A 16,137-nucleotide genomic window follows, 5' to 3' on the forward strand; every position below is an offset into this window, starting at 1 on the left:
AAACATCATTGGCCTAGGCTAGCTGGTCTGTCTTTAACTAGCAGTAATCTTTTGGTGTTCTGCTATCTGTGATTCCGCCCCTCCTCCCCCCAAAACTCCTGTGTATCTTGGCTTCTCCGTTTGCATCTTTGGAAAAGGCCCTCAGAGCTGTCTGAGTGTCTCCTAGGCTTAAATCCTCAGTTAAGTCCAACAAATAAAAGATAATTCTCAGCTTTTAGGTTTCTGCTTGTTTTTTTCAAGCAACATCTGTTCAACTCTAAATGTAGTTAACTGATAGCAAGAGGAAATAGTCTTGTCCTTTAAACTTCATATTGAGTCCTCCTCCTTGGAAAAAGCCATTTTGCAGATATTTGTAAATTCATTTCCCAATCCTGATTTGAATGATATAAATGGCTACTTTACATTGTCCTTTAAACCAACTCTATAAGATTTCACTGGTCCCCTTGTTAATGAGTAAATAAAAAATTTTACACTGTTTATTTTGTATCTGTGTGAGACTTATGGCTTATCTGTTTATGAAAAGATGTTGTTTTATTCTTTGGAAAGTACACTTCCTTTTTAGGAAACAGAAGTGCCTTCCCCTCTGCCTTTCTTAGCTGAAAACCACAGTGAATTTAGTGTAAAGTTTATTACATTGGCAAGGTTTCAATGAACACTGTCTGACATTTATTGATTTGTTTATTTATTTCCCTCACTATAAATTCTAGAAGAACAGAGGCTTGTTTACTTCTGAAACACTGAAAGAATTGTCTGCAGGCATTATCCTAGTTTGGATAATACTCTCAAACTCTCTGGAAGGCCATAGTTAAGCCAAGCTACAGTGAAGAATGGAATGCAGCGGTAGCAATTTAACTCAGAATGAATTATGACATTTCTCCACTTACTAGGGAGTAGACTAATAATAATTCCACATGCTCCAGAAGAAAAAAAAATTCCATAACTCTAACTGTGTTCTATGCATGGATTTAATCACTTTGTTTTCCATCATTTCATCCTTAAAACCAGTGGTCCTCAACCTTTTTGGCACCAGGGACTGGTTTTGTGAAGGAAATATTTCCACAGACCAATAATGCAGAGATGAGGGGGTGATTTGGGGATGATGCAAGTGCATATTTATTGTGCACTTTGCTTCTATTATTATTATATTGTGATATATAATGAAATAACTATACAACTCACCATAATTCAGAATCAGTGGGAGCCCTGAGTTTCTTTTCCTGCAACTGGATGCTCGCATCTGGGGATAACGGGAGTCAGTGACACCCAAAGTGTGTTGCTCAAGTCCAGTCTACTCCATAATCTTGTTCTGGTTGCTGTCACTGCAGATAACTCGGGCTCAGAAAGATGCATGCATGCATACTAAGTCATTTCAGTCATGCCCAACTCTGTGTGACTCTATGGACTGTAGCCCACCAGGTTCCTCTGTCCCTGGAATTCTCCAGGCAAGAATACTGGAGTGGGTTGCCATGCCCTTCTGCAGGTTCAGAAAAACAGAACGCTGGAAATGAAATCAAGTTTTCAGTGCTTTTGTGGCAGTCTCAGGATATTCCACCTTGACTTTAATCCAGAATGTCTGGAGATTTGAAGTTGTCTTGAACATACTTTTAAGGCCACTGTCATTTGCAATTTCACACAGCTGATCCTCTTCTAGCACAGACAAAGTCGATTCACCTGACATTCACAAATGATTTACAGACCCATTGCTTCCCAGTTCAGGGGTCTGTTGAGGCTGAAAAGTAAAGCTTCAATTCTTTGGAATGCTGTGATAGGTGATCATGCACCAGCTGGGAGAAAGAGGGCCCTGGCTCAGTGTCTTCCAAAAATCTCTGCTAATGTTTGAAACATGTCAAAAATCCCAGTGCTCACTCATCACCCCCATAATTCCAGCTTGGCTTTGAATGCAGCCACTTTATCTGCCAGTTTGAACTCGGTTGTTGCTCTTCCCTGAAGTGACAGAATGAGTTTCTTGAGCAGGGTAAATATGTCACACAAGGGAGCAAGATTTGCAACCCATTCTGTGTCACTGAAATGTGCTGCCCGTGGTGACTGTTTTTCTAAAAGAAGTCTCTGGATTAGCCTTTGTCACTCAAAAACTCTGGCCAGTGATCTACCTTTAGAAAGCTCTGTCAGTTCTCTGTATCAGAGAAGACGTGTGTACTCTGCGTCCATCTCCTCATAGAGTTGCATAAACAGACATGAGTTAAGGGTGTGTACTTTTTATTATTTTATTTATTTACTTTTGGCCATGCTGGGTCTTTGTTGCTGTGCAGGATTTTCTCTAGTTGCAGGAAGCCTGGGCTACTCTGGTTTTGGTGCTCCAGCTTTTCATTGTAGTGGCTTCTCTTGTTGTGGAGCACAGACTCTAGGGCATGCTGGCTTCCGTAGTTGTGATTCCCAGCCTCTAGGCTCAATAGTTGTGGTGCACAGGCTTAGTCACTCCGTGGCATGTGGTATCCTTCTGGACCAGGGATCGAAACTGTGTCTCCTACATTGGCAGGCAGATTCTTTACCACTGAGGCACCAGGGAAGCCCAAGGGCATATACTTTAATGTGGTTGATAATGTTAACCACATCCTGCAAAAAGTTAAGTTCAGGTGACATTTTCTAGCCAGCATTTCTCTGTGAATGACACAGTGTGTACACTCACATTCAGAAGTGCCCTCTTGGAAGCACGTAGTGAAACCAGAAAGCCGTCCAGTCATGGGCAGCACTCCATCTGCTCCAACACAAAATGACCAGTGCAGTTTTCCTGATAGGTAATCATGCAAAGACTTGAATAGTTCTGCAGCTATAGGGTTGGGTGGCAACAAAAGCCCACATAACATATCTTCATGCACATTCTCTTGAAAAATATGTCACACAAAGACAAGTATTGTTGCCTTCTTACCAACACCTGTAGACTCATTAACCTGGATTCCATACCACGGTGACTCGTTAATCCCAACAATTGTGCCTCAATGTCCTCTGCTATTTCATCAATTCATCTAGCTATGTGTGCACGCTCAGTCATGCCCGACTCTCTGCAACCCCATGGACTGTAGCTTGCCGGGCTCCTTTGTTCATGGGATTCTCCAGGCAAGAATACTAGAGTGGATTGCCATTCCCTTCTCCAGGGGATCTTCCCTACCCAGGGATCAAACCCAGCTCTCCTGCATTGCAGGCAGATTCTTTACCGTCTGAGCCACCAGGAAAGCTCTGGTGCTAGCCGAAAGAGGAGCACGTGCACATGTCACCTTTTGAACTGCAGTCTCTCCCAGAAGTTCACAACAAATGTCCTTAGCAGCAGGCAGGATTAGCTTTTCACCCAATAGTAAAGGGCTTCTTAGTTTTAGCCATATGGTTCACCACTAGGAATGATGCTCTCCATACAAAGACATCTGATGAAGTGGTGTGTGTGTGTGTGTGTGTCTGTGTCTGTGTGAGTCGCTCAGTCCTGTTCAACTCTTTGCAACCCCACTGACTGTAGCCCGCCAGGCTCCTCTGTCCATGGGATTCTCCAGGCAAGAATACTGGAGTGGATTGCCATTCCCTTCTCCAGAGGATCTTCCCAGCCCAGATTTTGAACCCTGGTCTCCTGCATTGCAGGTAGATTCTTTACCATGGTGGCCTTCAATAATTGCTTCTGTTCTTCATGTTCACTTTTTTTTTTTTTTTTTTTTTTTGCCATTTTCTTTTGAAAATCTCCAAAGGCTTGTCTTCTAATACAGCGTGCTTGGTCTTCAAAGTAGTTGTGAAGATTTCATAGCTTTGTTGGATAGCCAGTTACCACATATTGTATAAAGTAGGCTTGGAGAATGTGAATCACCTGTTGCAATGAAGTTGTAACTTAAGTAAGACTCTTGGTATTTTCTTTTAAACTGCAGTTTTCTCTTTGTTGGCAGTCTTAGGCTCTTCTGCTGTCTCATCATTGGGTCTTTCCCCCTTTTCAAAGAACCTCTCCACCAATGTTTGTCTTTTACTCATTTTGGCTAGGGTTAGCTTATGGGCTTACCAAAACTGACTGAGACAAGTACACAGTACTGGAAAGAGGCGTGGATGGAAGTGGTAAATAAACTAATGGGTGGGCCACACGTCGACTAAAATAAGTGTTGGATTCTTACTTAAAGCCTGCCACCAGATGCAGCTTAAATGTCACTTGCCACTCCCTAATAGGGTTGTGATATGAGTCTGCAAGCATCTGATTTATTATAGTCTCTGTGCAGTCAAACCTCTTTGCTAACGGTAATCTGTATTTGCAGTCACTTAGTGCTTCCCTGGTGGCTCAGAGGTTAAAGCGTCTGCCTGCAGAGCAGGAGACCCAGGTTCAATCCCTGAGTCAGGAAGATCCCCTGGAGAAGGAAATGGCAACCCACTCCAGTACTCTTGCCTGGAGAATCCCATGGAGGGAGGAGCCTGGTAGGCTACAGTCCAAGGGGTCGCAAAGAGTCAGACATGACCGAGCGACTTCACTTCATTTCACAGTGCTAGCATCACCGTCTCAGCTCCACCTCAGATCATCAGGCTTTAGATTCTCATAAGGAACGTGCAACCTAGATCCCTCACACGTGCAGTTCACGGTAGGATTTGCGCTCCCATGAGACTCTAATGCCACTGCTGATCTGACAGGAGGCGGAGCTCAGGCAGTGTTGTGAGATGAAGCTCCGCTCGCTGACTTGTGTGCCCCTCACCTCCTCTTGTGAGTCCCTGTTCTAACAGTCCACAGACTGGTACTGGTCCGTAGCCCAGGGGTTTGGGGACACAACCCTGCCCTCGACTATGAAATGGAGAAGATAATAATACTTTTCTAGTGGAATATCATGAGGATTTCACGACTTTATTCACGTTAAGCCTTTCAACGGGGCCTAGGGTCAGCCATCAGTGAATATTAGCTATAGTGGTGGTGGTGTAGTTGCCAAGTCAAGTCCGATTCTTGCAACCCCATGAACTGTAATGTAGCCCACCAGGCTCTTCTGTCCATGGGATTCTCCAGGCAAGAATACTGGAGTGGGTTGCCATTTCCTTCTCCAGGGGATCTTCCTCAACCAGGAATTGATCCGGTGTCTCCTGCATTGCCGGTGGATTCTTTACTGCTGAGCCACCAGGGAAGCCCAAGCACTAGCTATAATTGGTTAGAAATTTATTTGTAAAGTAGTGTGAGATAAAGAGCTAATTATATATTTTCATTTTTAAAAACAAACCCCAATTTATTTCATTATTATTGTTTTTGTTTTTTGGCTCCATCATGCAACATTCGGGATCTGAGTTTCCCAGACCAGGGATGGAACCCTTGCTCCCCTGCACTGGAAGTGCAGAATCTAAACCACTGGACCACCAGGGAAGTCACACTAATTATATTTTTAATAGATGCTGTTTAAATTATATTAATTCCCTGGAAAGGATTTTCTACATCTGCTCTAAGCTTCCCTGGAGATTTTATAAGCCTATTTCTACTGCATCCCTACTCCCACCCCAACTGATACTATTTCATTACGTGATATTTTAATTTGACCTTTCACACCACAATTTCTGGTTAAAATGTGCTCTTCTATGTTATGCTTTTTTAAAATCAACTTTAATCTTAGCACTATTGAAGGGAATAATTTTTAAAGACTTCTACCAAGAAAAATCTGACTGTAAATAAAAGCATTCATAGCAGATGAATGAATCTGTAGTACGATATATTCATTACATCCCAGAAATAAAAGGATTAGTGAAATGTCAATTCAAATCCCTACTAGTCTCCTCATTAGACTGTCTTATCAGTTGTGAGACATCTGAAAAATATGGATAGAATATTCAGATTTGTCTGTCCCTGCACCCCCTTCATGGGTAAAAATTTTTGGCTGGAAGCACTCCTTAATAAAATAGAACCCAGCTGCTTTCCTTTAATATTCTCTTGAAATATTGCAAAAAGAACTTCATTTGTTCAAAAGACTCCCATAACCATCCCTTCAAATGGTTTTTTCTTATAAATTCTGGATGGCATTCGAGTCTTTAAAAAGTCCCACATGGCACATTTTGTGGTTTTGTTGAAATGTTTGGCTTTTAATCACACAGGACGGAGTCTTTAAAAAAAACACGACTACTTTAAAGAAATAGAACTGCCCAAAGACTGCAGTTCAATAGAATTGTTATTCCCTTGTATGTTAATCTGTGTACTACTTAAGGAATTTATTATATACCTGCAAGAACAAATCTGGAAATTTGAATTCTGCTTCATAGACTAGTTTATAAGTAAAAGTCAGTAGAACATTTAAGCTATGTGATGAATCAGTTTCATTTCCCCTCCACCCAAACAAAACTGAGCTTTGGAATAAGTAATAGTTGCAAAGAAGTTGAATAAACTAAGGGCAAATTGAGTGATAAATAATGATATTTATAGATATCATTAGAAAATAATATATAGAAAATTGAACAATATCTTTGCTATCTAAATATATGAGAGAAATACATAAGTAAATATAAAGCGTGCCACTCTTCTTGCTATTTCTTTTTAATTTTGGAAAATATAGTTATTTTTCATGAAATTATTTTGTCTATGTTGTTAATATCTTATGGATTTATTATTGTTATTTTAAAATCAATTTATAAATATTTTAAATTTTTCTCAATTTTATTTCCAATATGGTAACTATCAATAGCTATAACCAGATAAACAAAAGCTCTTTGGGGCCCCCTATAATTTTTAGGAGCATAAAGGGATCTGGAACCAATAAGTTTGAGAACCACTGACCTAAACCTTTTAACCAGCACAGTGGACAATGGTTACTGGTATTTGGAATGATGCCTTTGAGGTACCAAGTGCTGCTATCAGCAATTTTTTTTTTTAATGGAGAAGGAAAGTAGATTTAAGAATTTTCAAAACTGTTAATACTCTGAGTTTATACAGTTCTCACATTAATTTCAGTATAGATTATTGGCTAATCAGTGTTTGCCTGGACAAGAACCTTCTTGTCAGAATCTGTTTTTCACCTGTAAAAGAAAAATAAAATTTGCTTCCTAATGAAGCTTTAACTTCTTCACTCTCATAAAAACAAAAGGCAAATCAGGTCTCGAAATATTTATACCACAATTTAATTATTCGCTTCCATCCCTCAAGTATTTCTTGTCTCCTAATATTGGTAATTATCTCATTTAGGCAAATAAAAATGTGTTATTTTTATTCTGAATTGCTTCAACGTATTAGAAGGAGTCATTGTTAAGTGGTGCCCAAGTGCCGGGAAGATGAGAAGTGCTATGTAATTATCACCGTGGGAAAATGACTTTCCATGTGCTTGGCTGAACTCACTACTTGGGCTTGTGGAGTTAAACCTGAAGCTTCAGGACTTCTGGGATGAACATGGTGACATAGGTTTAGCAACTGGCTGTTTTTCCTCCTTTGAGTCATACAAGAGCATCAGGGATGACCAAATCAATGAACTTGACATTCAGCAAAATTGGGAGCAGATCCACAGCCTCCAAAATATGAATCAGGGCTACTCAGTTCCGTTCAGTCGCTCAGTCGTGTCTGACTCTTTGCGACCCCCATGGACTGCAGCATGCCAGGCTTCCCTGTCCATCACCATCTCCCAGAGCTTGCTAAAACTCATGTCCATCAAGTCAGTGATGCCATCCAACCATCTTGTCCTCTGTCATCACCTTCTCCTCCTGCCTTCAATCTTTCCCAGAAACAGGGTCTTTTCCAATGAGTCAGCTCTTTGCATCAGGTGGCCAAAGTATCAGAGCTTCAGCCTCAGCATCAATCCTTCCAATGAATATTCAGGATTGATTTCCTTTAGGATTGACTGGTTTGATTTCCTTGCAGTCCCAGGGACTCTCAAGAGTCTTCTTCAACACCGCAGTTCAAAAGCATCAATCATCAAAGGAGGTGCTTGAAAAGCTAGAATTACTTTGGTTCCTCACACCACATAGTTGTTTGGAGAAATGGAAAGTGGTGAGAGGCCTCACTGAGCATGATGGAGAGTTGGCCCTGGTAAGCCCGCTGGTAGGCATTTGCCAAGGGGCCAGCCGGTCATGATAGGACGATGCAGTGAAGAGCCCAAGGAAATCTGCATGAATGTGGAGGTGGCTTGCCTGTCACGCGGGTGCCCTTCTTCTTAAGGTGCTTCACCAGGCCTATCACCAGGCTTCCTACCCTCTGTAATTGTCAGTGACTGCCAGCAAGAGAGAGGAAGAGGAGGGATGTGGGCAATGATCAGCCACCCTCCCGGACTGGCCCAGACCACTGGGATCTTCTCCTCTGGGCTCCCCCGTCTTGACCACAGTGGCCACGACTGCACAATTCCAAAGGGCTCCACTGACGTCATACCCAGTCTGGTTTTGTCCAGTATCCGTGTACGAGTTTGTCTTACCACCTCAGCTAGACAGCTCCTGGCAGGCCAGGACAGATTTGTAAATCTTTTTATATGCCAAACCACCTAGCGTTAAGCCTAGCCTGGTAAACGTTTGCTGATGGATGGGCAATCCAGCAACGGGGTCATCGACCCTGAATTACATATAAGTGGACTGTTTAGTCTTGTAAGAGCATCTGTTTTGAAGCTCTGCAAACCTGATTCTGCCCAACTTTGGCATCTGGTATGAGTATGAGTCGTCCAGAACTGTGAACTTTCATGACACAGGGTGTCTCTGAGCAGGAGTGTGGCTTGACCCATAGCGGCTTTCTGCTCCCGCTAAGGTCAGTTTCCACTTCCCTAAAAGGGTTCAGTTCTAAGCAGGGATTTCACAAGCCGCAAGGAGAGCTGACGCAGTCTACAAAGCCCTGTGTGGGGTTCAGATTAGTCATGGTCATAACCACCGTTTATGCAGCCTCAGAGCAGGCCCAGGCTCACATTTCTCCCAGAGGCCCACGGTATTTTTCTCTGTGATTTTTTTTTTTTTTTAAGCATGAGACCTCAAAACCGTACTAGAATACTTCTCCTGTAATGTAAGAGTTTGAGCAGCTAAATGATTCCTTATTGGGCCCTCTCAAGCCTGCATACCTTCCATCTGGCAACTAACATGCAGTAAAAAACGCTTTCACAGCATTGTCTGTGTGCTGGACTGCCCTGCTGGAATCAATTGCAAGTGGATGAAAAGCAATGTGGAAAAAAAATGCAAAGATGCCGAAATGAGAGTGAGAGGAGTGGTGTTTTGTTCAGTAACTTGTAGCTGCTTCTTCAGTCCCTCACTCATATTTGTGCTTGATCCAGTACTTGATCTTGGGATTGTCTGCACGTTTTATTCACCTGATGTTGCGTTTAATGGTAGATTAAATTCAGATTCTAAACATATCTTACTGAAAATGGAATGTTTGGCCACCTTTACCACTCAATTTAACAGCTATTCTTGAACACCTACAATGAAGACAAATAACCAAACATAGTCAAGCATGTGGGCTTTCCTGGTGGCTCAGGGGTAAAGAATCTACCTGCCAGCGCAGGAGACTTGAGTTCTATTCCTGGGTTGGGAAGATCCTCTGGAGACAGAAATGGCATTCCTCTCCAGTATTCTTGCCTGGAGAATCCCATGGACAGAGGAAACTGGTGGGCTCTCGTCCATGGGGTCACAAAGAGTCAGACAGAACTGAAGCGACTTTAGCATGCACGCATTCACCAGTATTCTTGCCTGGGAAATCCCACGGACAGAGCAGCCTGGCGGGCTACAGTCAATGGAGTCTCAAAGAGTCCGACACGACTTAGTGACTAAACAGCAACAACCAGCCAAGCAGGTGAGGCTCCAGGGAACACAAGGATCCTGGGTCTGTGAGCTAAAACAATCCTGCAAATCAAGAGAATCTATGAAATATATGGAGTTTCCTCATAGATCAGTTGGTAAAGAATCTGCCTGCAATGTGGGAGACCCAGGTTAGATTCCTGGGTCGGGAAGGTCACCTGGAGAAGGAAAAGGCAATCCACTCCAGTATTCTTGCCTGGAAAATCCCATGGACAGAGGTGCCTGGCAGGCTACAGTCCATGGGGCCGCAAGAGTCGGACACAACTTAGCGACTAAACTACCACCTCCATGGAATCAGGGATTGGAAAGGGGTCTTAGGCAAATGAAACTAAAGAACGCAGAGTCCTTTGCCTTTTTATTTTCAAGATCTGAGATTATAAGCATCTCTCTCTTTATCCAAATAAATATAAACTTGCCAAATACCTGTACTGTAATTTTAAAGAGTAGCCAACAATGCAGATTCCATTAATGTTTGTCCCTCTTGGGTGAGCAGGACAGGTCAGCTTTTTTTGTACAGTTTATGAAACGGATAATATTGTCCTCAGAAATCCAGGAGAAACATGGTGAACCCAGCAGATTCTTCTGTTAGAGAATGAGGGGCTAGGAGTGAGCCAGGATATGGAGTGAGGGGTCCCTGTACCAAAAGCAAATGTCAGTGAAAATTACATAGAAGGCAAGCTAAGTTTCCCAGCATCTTCTTCTGCTCTCGGACAATCCCAGGCCATGGGGGCATGGCCTTACTGAGCTACAGTGAGCAGAAGACTTTGAAAAAGCTCCTGGCCCTCTCCGGTGTGGGTCTCCCCTGGTGGCTCAGACGGTAAAGAATCTGCCTGCAACTCAAGAGACCTGGGCTCGATCCCTGGGTTGGGGAGAGCCCCTGGAGATGGAAATGGCAACCCACTCCAATATTCTTGCCTGAAGAATTCCATGGACAGAGGAGGCTGGCGGGCTACAGTCCACGGGGTTGCAAAGAGTCAGACACGACTGAACGACTAACACTTTCCTCTCCGGTGTGCCGCCTCGAAGGTGAACCTGCTGCTCCTCCTTCATTAGGAGCATCTCTTTGCTTCTTGCTTCTGGCTGTGCTGCCTTGCAGGAGGGATCAGCTGCTTCGCAAGAGCAGCTTCTGGTTGCTCAGCCGGCACCCAGCCCTGTACCGGGGCAGCTGCTGGGGGCCTGTCTGGGCCAGGCAGGAGGGCACCCGCACCAGCTGCCAAGCATGAGGCATGCCCCGGCCGCTCAGCTGGCCGCTTCTTGCAGCTTGCACTGGGACACTGACTCATGGGTCTCCTCCCACATCTTGCAGCCAGGCAAGGAGAACTCAGCTTGGAGTAAGGAGGGGCCACAGCCCCTTGGGCATCCTTTCTGCCCTCTCAGCTGGCAATGAGCTCCTGCTCTGGAGATTCTGCAGCTGGTCTCAGCTTTGCTGGCTCGACAGCTCACAGTGACCACAGCTAGTGCATCTGGGGAGCTGCAGGTTCAGGGTGGTGTGGCTCACCCAGACTTTTAGGTCTCTTGGGAAATAAGCAGGGTGTGGGTGGGGGGCTTATGCACAATATAAACATGGAACTCACTGGGCATGATCATTTGGAAACACCTTCATGTGTTTTCCCTTTTGCCTTTCTGAGTACGTAACATTTTCTAGTTTCCCTGAGGCATTCATTTTTATGAGAGAGAAGAAGTTCTAGAAGGAATACGGAAAGGAAGGAAACATTACTATTTACCTTTTGACTCCGGATTTTTATAGCTTTGTTAAAATATAATTGAAATACAAAAACTATACATATTGTACACATTCAAAGTATACAGTTTGATGAGTTTTGACCTTTGTATACATCTGTGAAACAGTCATCACAATCAAGATAATGAACTTGGAATTTCCCTCGTGGTCCAGTGGCTAAGACTCTGACCTCCCAATGCAGGGGTCCCTGGATTTGATCCCTGGTCAGGGAACTAGGTCCTACATGCCACAATGAAGACCCAATGTTGCTGGAGGAAAAGGAAAAGACGGCAAACTTATTCATAACTTCCAGAAGTTTCCTTACTTCCCCTCCAGGTCCCAGACAACCAGTGATTTCTTTCTGTCAGTATAGATTAATTGACATTTTCTAGAAATTTATATACATGGGGTAATTGTACTTACACATGTTTTGTCTGTTTTCTTTCATTCTTCACAATTTTCACTCTTCATCCCTGTTGTTGTATAAATCAGTAGGTCATTCTTTTTTATTGCTCAGTAATATCCATTGTGTGGCTATCCCACAATATGTTTATTTACCCACTGATGAACATTTGATTGTTTCCAATGTGTAGCTATTACAAATAGAGTTCCTGCAAACATTTGTGTATAAGTCTTTGTGTAGGTATATTCTTGCTTATCTCTTGGGAAAATTCCTAGGAATGGAATAGCTGGGTCATATAATCAGTGTATTTTTATCCTTTTAAGAAACTACTAAACTATTTTACCAAGCAGTTGTAAATTTTTTCTGTTCTTACCAACAGGGTATGAGAGGTCCAGTGCTTCACATTCTCACCAACACCTACTCTGGTCAGTCTTTATAATTTTAACCATTCTAGTCGGTATAAGGGAGTATTTAATTACGCTTGAATTTGCACTTCCCTAGTGACTAATGATATTCAAAATAAGATTTTTAGTGAGATATTATTCCAGCTGGCCCGGCTATTGCTTGGGGAAGATTTTCTAAATTCCTTTATACTGAAACAAAATACCACAGTGATTAAAACATAGGTGTGGCATGTGCATAATGTCATACATACAAGGATATTCATTGCAGCATTCTTTGTAATAGCAGAACAATGAAAAAGCTAAATGTACAGTAATAGTTATACATTAATAGAGGCCTGGTTAAATAGATTATAGTGTCATATTAGTCAGATCTTCCAGAGAAGCAGAACCATGGGATATGGATATATATAAAAAGATATTTAAATTTTAAGGAATCGGCTTATATGGTTGTGGAGGTTTGATGAGTCCAGAATTTGATGAAGAAGGCTGGCAAGCCTGAAAAGTTGGCTGCAACTGGAAAGTTGCAACTCAAGTCCAAAGGCGGTCAGGCTGGAGACCCAGGAAGGAGCTGATGTTGCAGTTCAAGTTCCAAAGCAGTCTGCTGGTAGATTCTCTCTTGCTCAAGAGAGCTCAGTTTTTTGTTCTTTTCAGACCTTCAACTGATTGCACGAGGCCCACCCACATTATAGAAGGCAATCTGCTTTCTCAAAGTATACCAATTTAAATATAAATCCCATCCAAAACCACCCTCAAAGAAACATCCTGAATAATGTTTGACCAAATATGAGGTCACCCCATAGGCCACACAAGTTGACACATAAAGTTAACCATCAGAGGTATGAATGGAATATTATGAAGCCATTAAATGAAAACACAGGTCTATATGTACTAAAATGAATATATCTCCAAGATACATTAATAAGTGGGAAAAATAAAAACAGCTACAGACAGTAAAATATGCTACTATTATAAAACAATTTAAAAATAATGTATGTGGTTATGAGCGTAGATATGTAATATATATCTTAAAGGACACACAAGACATTATTATGGGGGAGAAAGCAGTTGCCTCCAAAGAGAAGAACTGAGTGGTTATGGAGTAGGAAAGAACTAGACCAACTTTTAAATTTAACTCTGCATCTTTCATATTTTGAAATTTTATGGTGTGTACAGAGTCTTTGCTTTAAAGTCCAGCTCCATGGATTAGACATGTGTCCCAGCCTTCCCTCCTGCAAGCACAGGGGCAGACACTTTAAAGCAAAAGTGATGACAAGGTGGGGATGCGTGGGGATGGAGACCAGAGTATGCTCCAGAGTAGCGTGGCCAGGATCCAACAGGGCTGCTCACCCATTGGCTGCTGTGGGGTGGACAACCCAGGCCAGGAACTGGGGGAGATGGGGCTGGAGCTTGGAGCAGAAAGGGACATGGCCCTGCGAGAGCCAAGATGAGGTTCTCCAACCAGGGATTGAACCCTGGGCCTCCTGCAGTGGAAGCACAATGTCTTAACCACTGGACCACCAGGGAATTCCTCGCCCTGATATTTTGGGTTTACACATCTGTATAAAGAGACTCTCCCTCCTGACAGGGGCCCTGCAGAGGAAATCCTTGTGCAGGGAAGACTGATAACACCCCTCTGTTTTGCCAGCACTTTGAAGTTTGGACTCCACAATAATAGGGCTTCTCTGGGGGGAAAAAAAAAAAAGCCAGCCTCCAGCCTGTGCTGCAAGCTGATGGTCTGCATATGGTAGTGATTAATGCATGCTATCATGTGCTGTGAGATTCTAGACTCCTCCAGCCCTCTTCCCACTTTCCCATGCTCCTCCCTCCCTATTCCCTTCCCCCAAGTCCTCTATTTTCCCCCAAACCCTTGGCTGACTTAATTCCCTACTTCCCCATCTCGCTCTGATGACCCCAAGCCCAACTCTGTGGGATGTTCTCCAAGCAATGACCAGAATCGCAGCCCCACGGCCATGGACACATTTTAAAACAGGGCTTTGGTTTTTCTGTTGTTTAATTTTGTTGAAGTTTCTTCAGGGAGGAGGGGGGAAAGGACTTCTTTAATAAATTTTTTGTTTCCTTCTTTTCCTTTCCCTTCTTTCCAGAAAACCAGCATTTCTTGACTCAGGACTCAGTAAAGTACCAATGGCTAAGTCCTATTAAAATCAGAAGGGAAAAAATTAAAAAAGAAATTTTCCCACTGTTCTTTTAAAATGAAAGTTTCTTTTTGTTGTTGTTGTAATGTGTAATTAAAATCTTGTTTATATCCTGAACTCTTTGAAGAGATCTGAGTGCATTTGGTGTGTTTCTGAGAAAAGTACAGCTTGTATCTTCACTATCTTGCATCATGTGTCCGGCACACATCCCAGAAGACAAATATAACCAAGGCCTCTTAGAGCTTCCAAGCTAGAAAATTGCCCATGGCGGCTCACTCGCTTGGCTGTAACAGCCCCCCTCGTGTGACAGAGCCGTCCCTTGGATAGACTTCCCAGTTTCCCACCCTGTCAGAGCTTTCCCACTTGTGGCAGAAATACGGGACCTCCTCTCCACTCTTGTCTGGCGTGTGGTCACGTGCCCCGAGTCTCCAAATCGGAAGTGATTGATACCAAATGCTCAAACCAAAAGGATTACTAAAGCTATGATCCTTAAGTCCTTCTGTCCCCTCAGCTTCCATCTCCAGTAGTTTGTATCGTTGGTCCTATCATCAAAATATGTTTTGTAAGGGTCCCTTACAAGGGTCCCCAACTGCAGTGCCATCAGTCTAACCCAAGCTACCATGTTCTGTCGCCTGGAACATGCAACAACTTCCTAACTTTCTCTGTTTTCACACATGGCAGAAAATTTTACCGATAAGTTCTCTATGTTTCCCTTCTTTGCTTCACTCCCCTGCCTCACATATCATTTTTCAAGCTGGTAGATAGAATTTATAATCCCATGGTCCTGGAATTAAAGGAAAGCTGTAAAGCAGCCTGACAATGTCTGTATTTGTGGGAGCCTGAATCACAGATGCTTCTTTGCTGGAGGCTCTGGAGGCTAGAGAGTATGTCTGGATCCCATAGCAGAGCCAGAGATGAGATTTTTCCAGACTGGGAAGTGAAAGACAGCTTGGTGGCAGCTGAGAGCAGTGAGCAGTCCAGACAAGACTCCAGGGAAGGGGGGTCACCAGATCAGATAACTTGGGGGCCTGAGATGCCAAGGGGGACTTTTTTGGGGGCAGAGTCATGGGAGGAACTATCCTTGTCTTGAACGTGCTGTAACCAGGCCAACTGGAGGCCCACGCCCGGTTTTCTGAGTGCCTAATAAGGATTCCTTCATGGTCCTGAAAAAGGAAGACACCTCAATAATGACCTGTTAGGAAGGAAGGGCCTTAAGGCAGAATCAGACTGGGCAACTAAAAACAATAATTCTTGAAGATCTGAATGTGAACCCAGATTGACATCTACTGTATACTTAACGTGACCAGTCTTCGCAGTTCTCTCTGTCCTGACAGAGTTCCTAGTCCTAAAAGTCAGCCTAGGATGAGTTGTTCACCCTGTTCAAAACTCCTTCTACAGAATGGTAAACTTTTTAAAGATCAGGTCATGTTACATCTCTTGTTCAAATCCAGGTTCCTCACCATGGCCTCTGAGCCCTCTGTGAGCTGAAACCACCTCCCTCCCAAGTCATCTCGTCATCTTCTCGTGTTCCTAGACTACTCCTGGCCTCACTCCTTCTCATCAGCCAGCCTGCCTCTGTTCTGTCTTCAACAGCCCAAGCTTATTTTTGTATCTCAACCTGTGACCTATTGTTCCTACTGCCTGGACCACCTTCACCTTTTCCTCCTGACCTTACCAAGGCTCCCTCCTCCCCTCCTGCATATCTCAGCCCAGAGAAACTGTTTCCCATCATCCCCTTTCAAGAAGATTCCCCACCCTGGCCCCAGT

The 16,137-nt window shown here is 43.3% G+C and overlaps 1 non-coding gene across 1 annotated transcript; it reads left to right on the forward strand.

Annotated features, from left to right (window-relative positions):
• The first annotated feature begins 4,250 nt into the window (after positions 1 to 4,250).
• TRNAC-GCA lies at positions 4,251 to 4,323 on the forward strand. The gene has a single exon. It is a non-coding gene; the product is annotated as a tRNA-Cys (tRNA).
• Positions 4,324 to 16,137: the final 11,814 nt, after the last annotated feature.

The sequence above is a fragment of the Cervus elaphus genome, chromosome 11, assembly GCF_910594005.1.
Source record: "Cervus elaphus chromosome 11, mCerEla1.1, whole genome shotgun sequence".
Taxonomy (NCBI): Eukaryota; Metazoa; Chordata; class Mammalia; order Artiodactyla; family Cervidae; genus Cervus; species Cervus elaphus.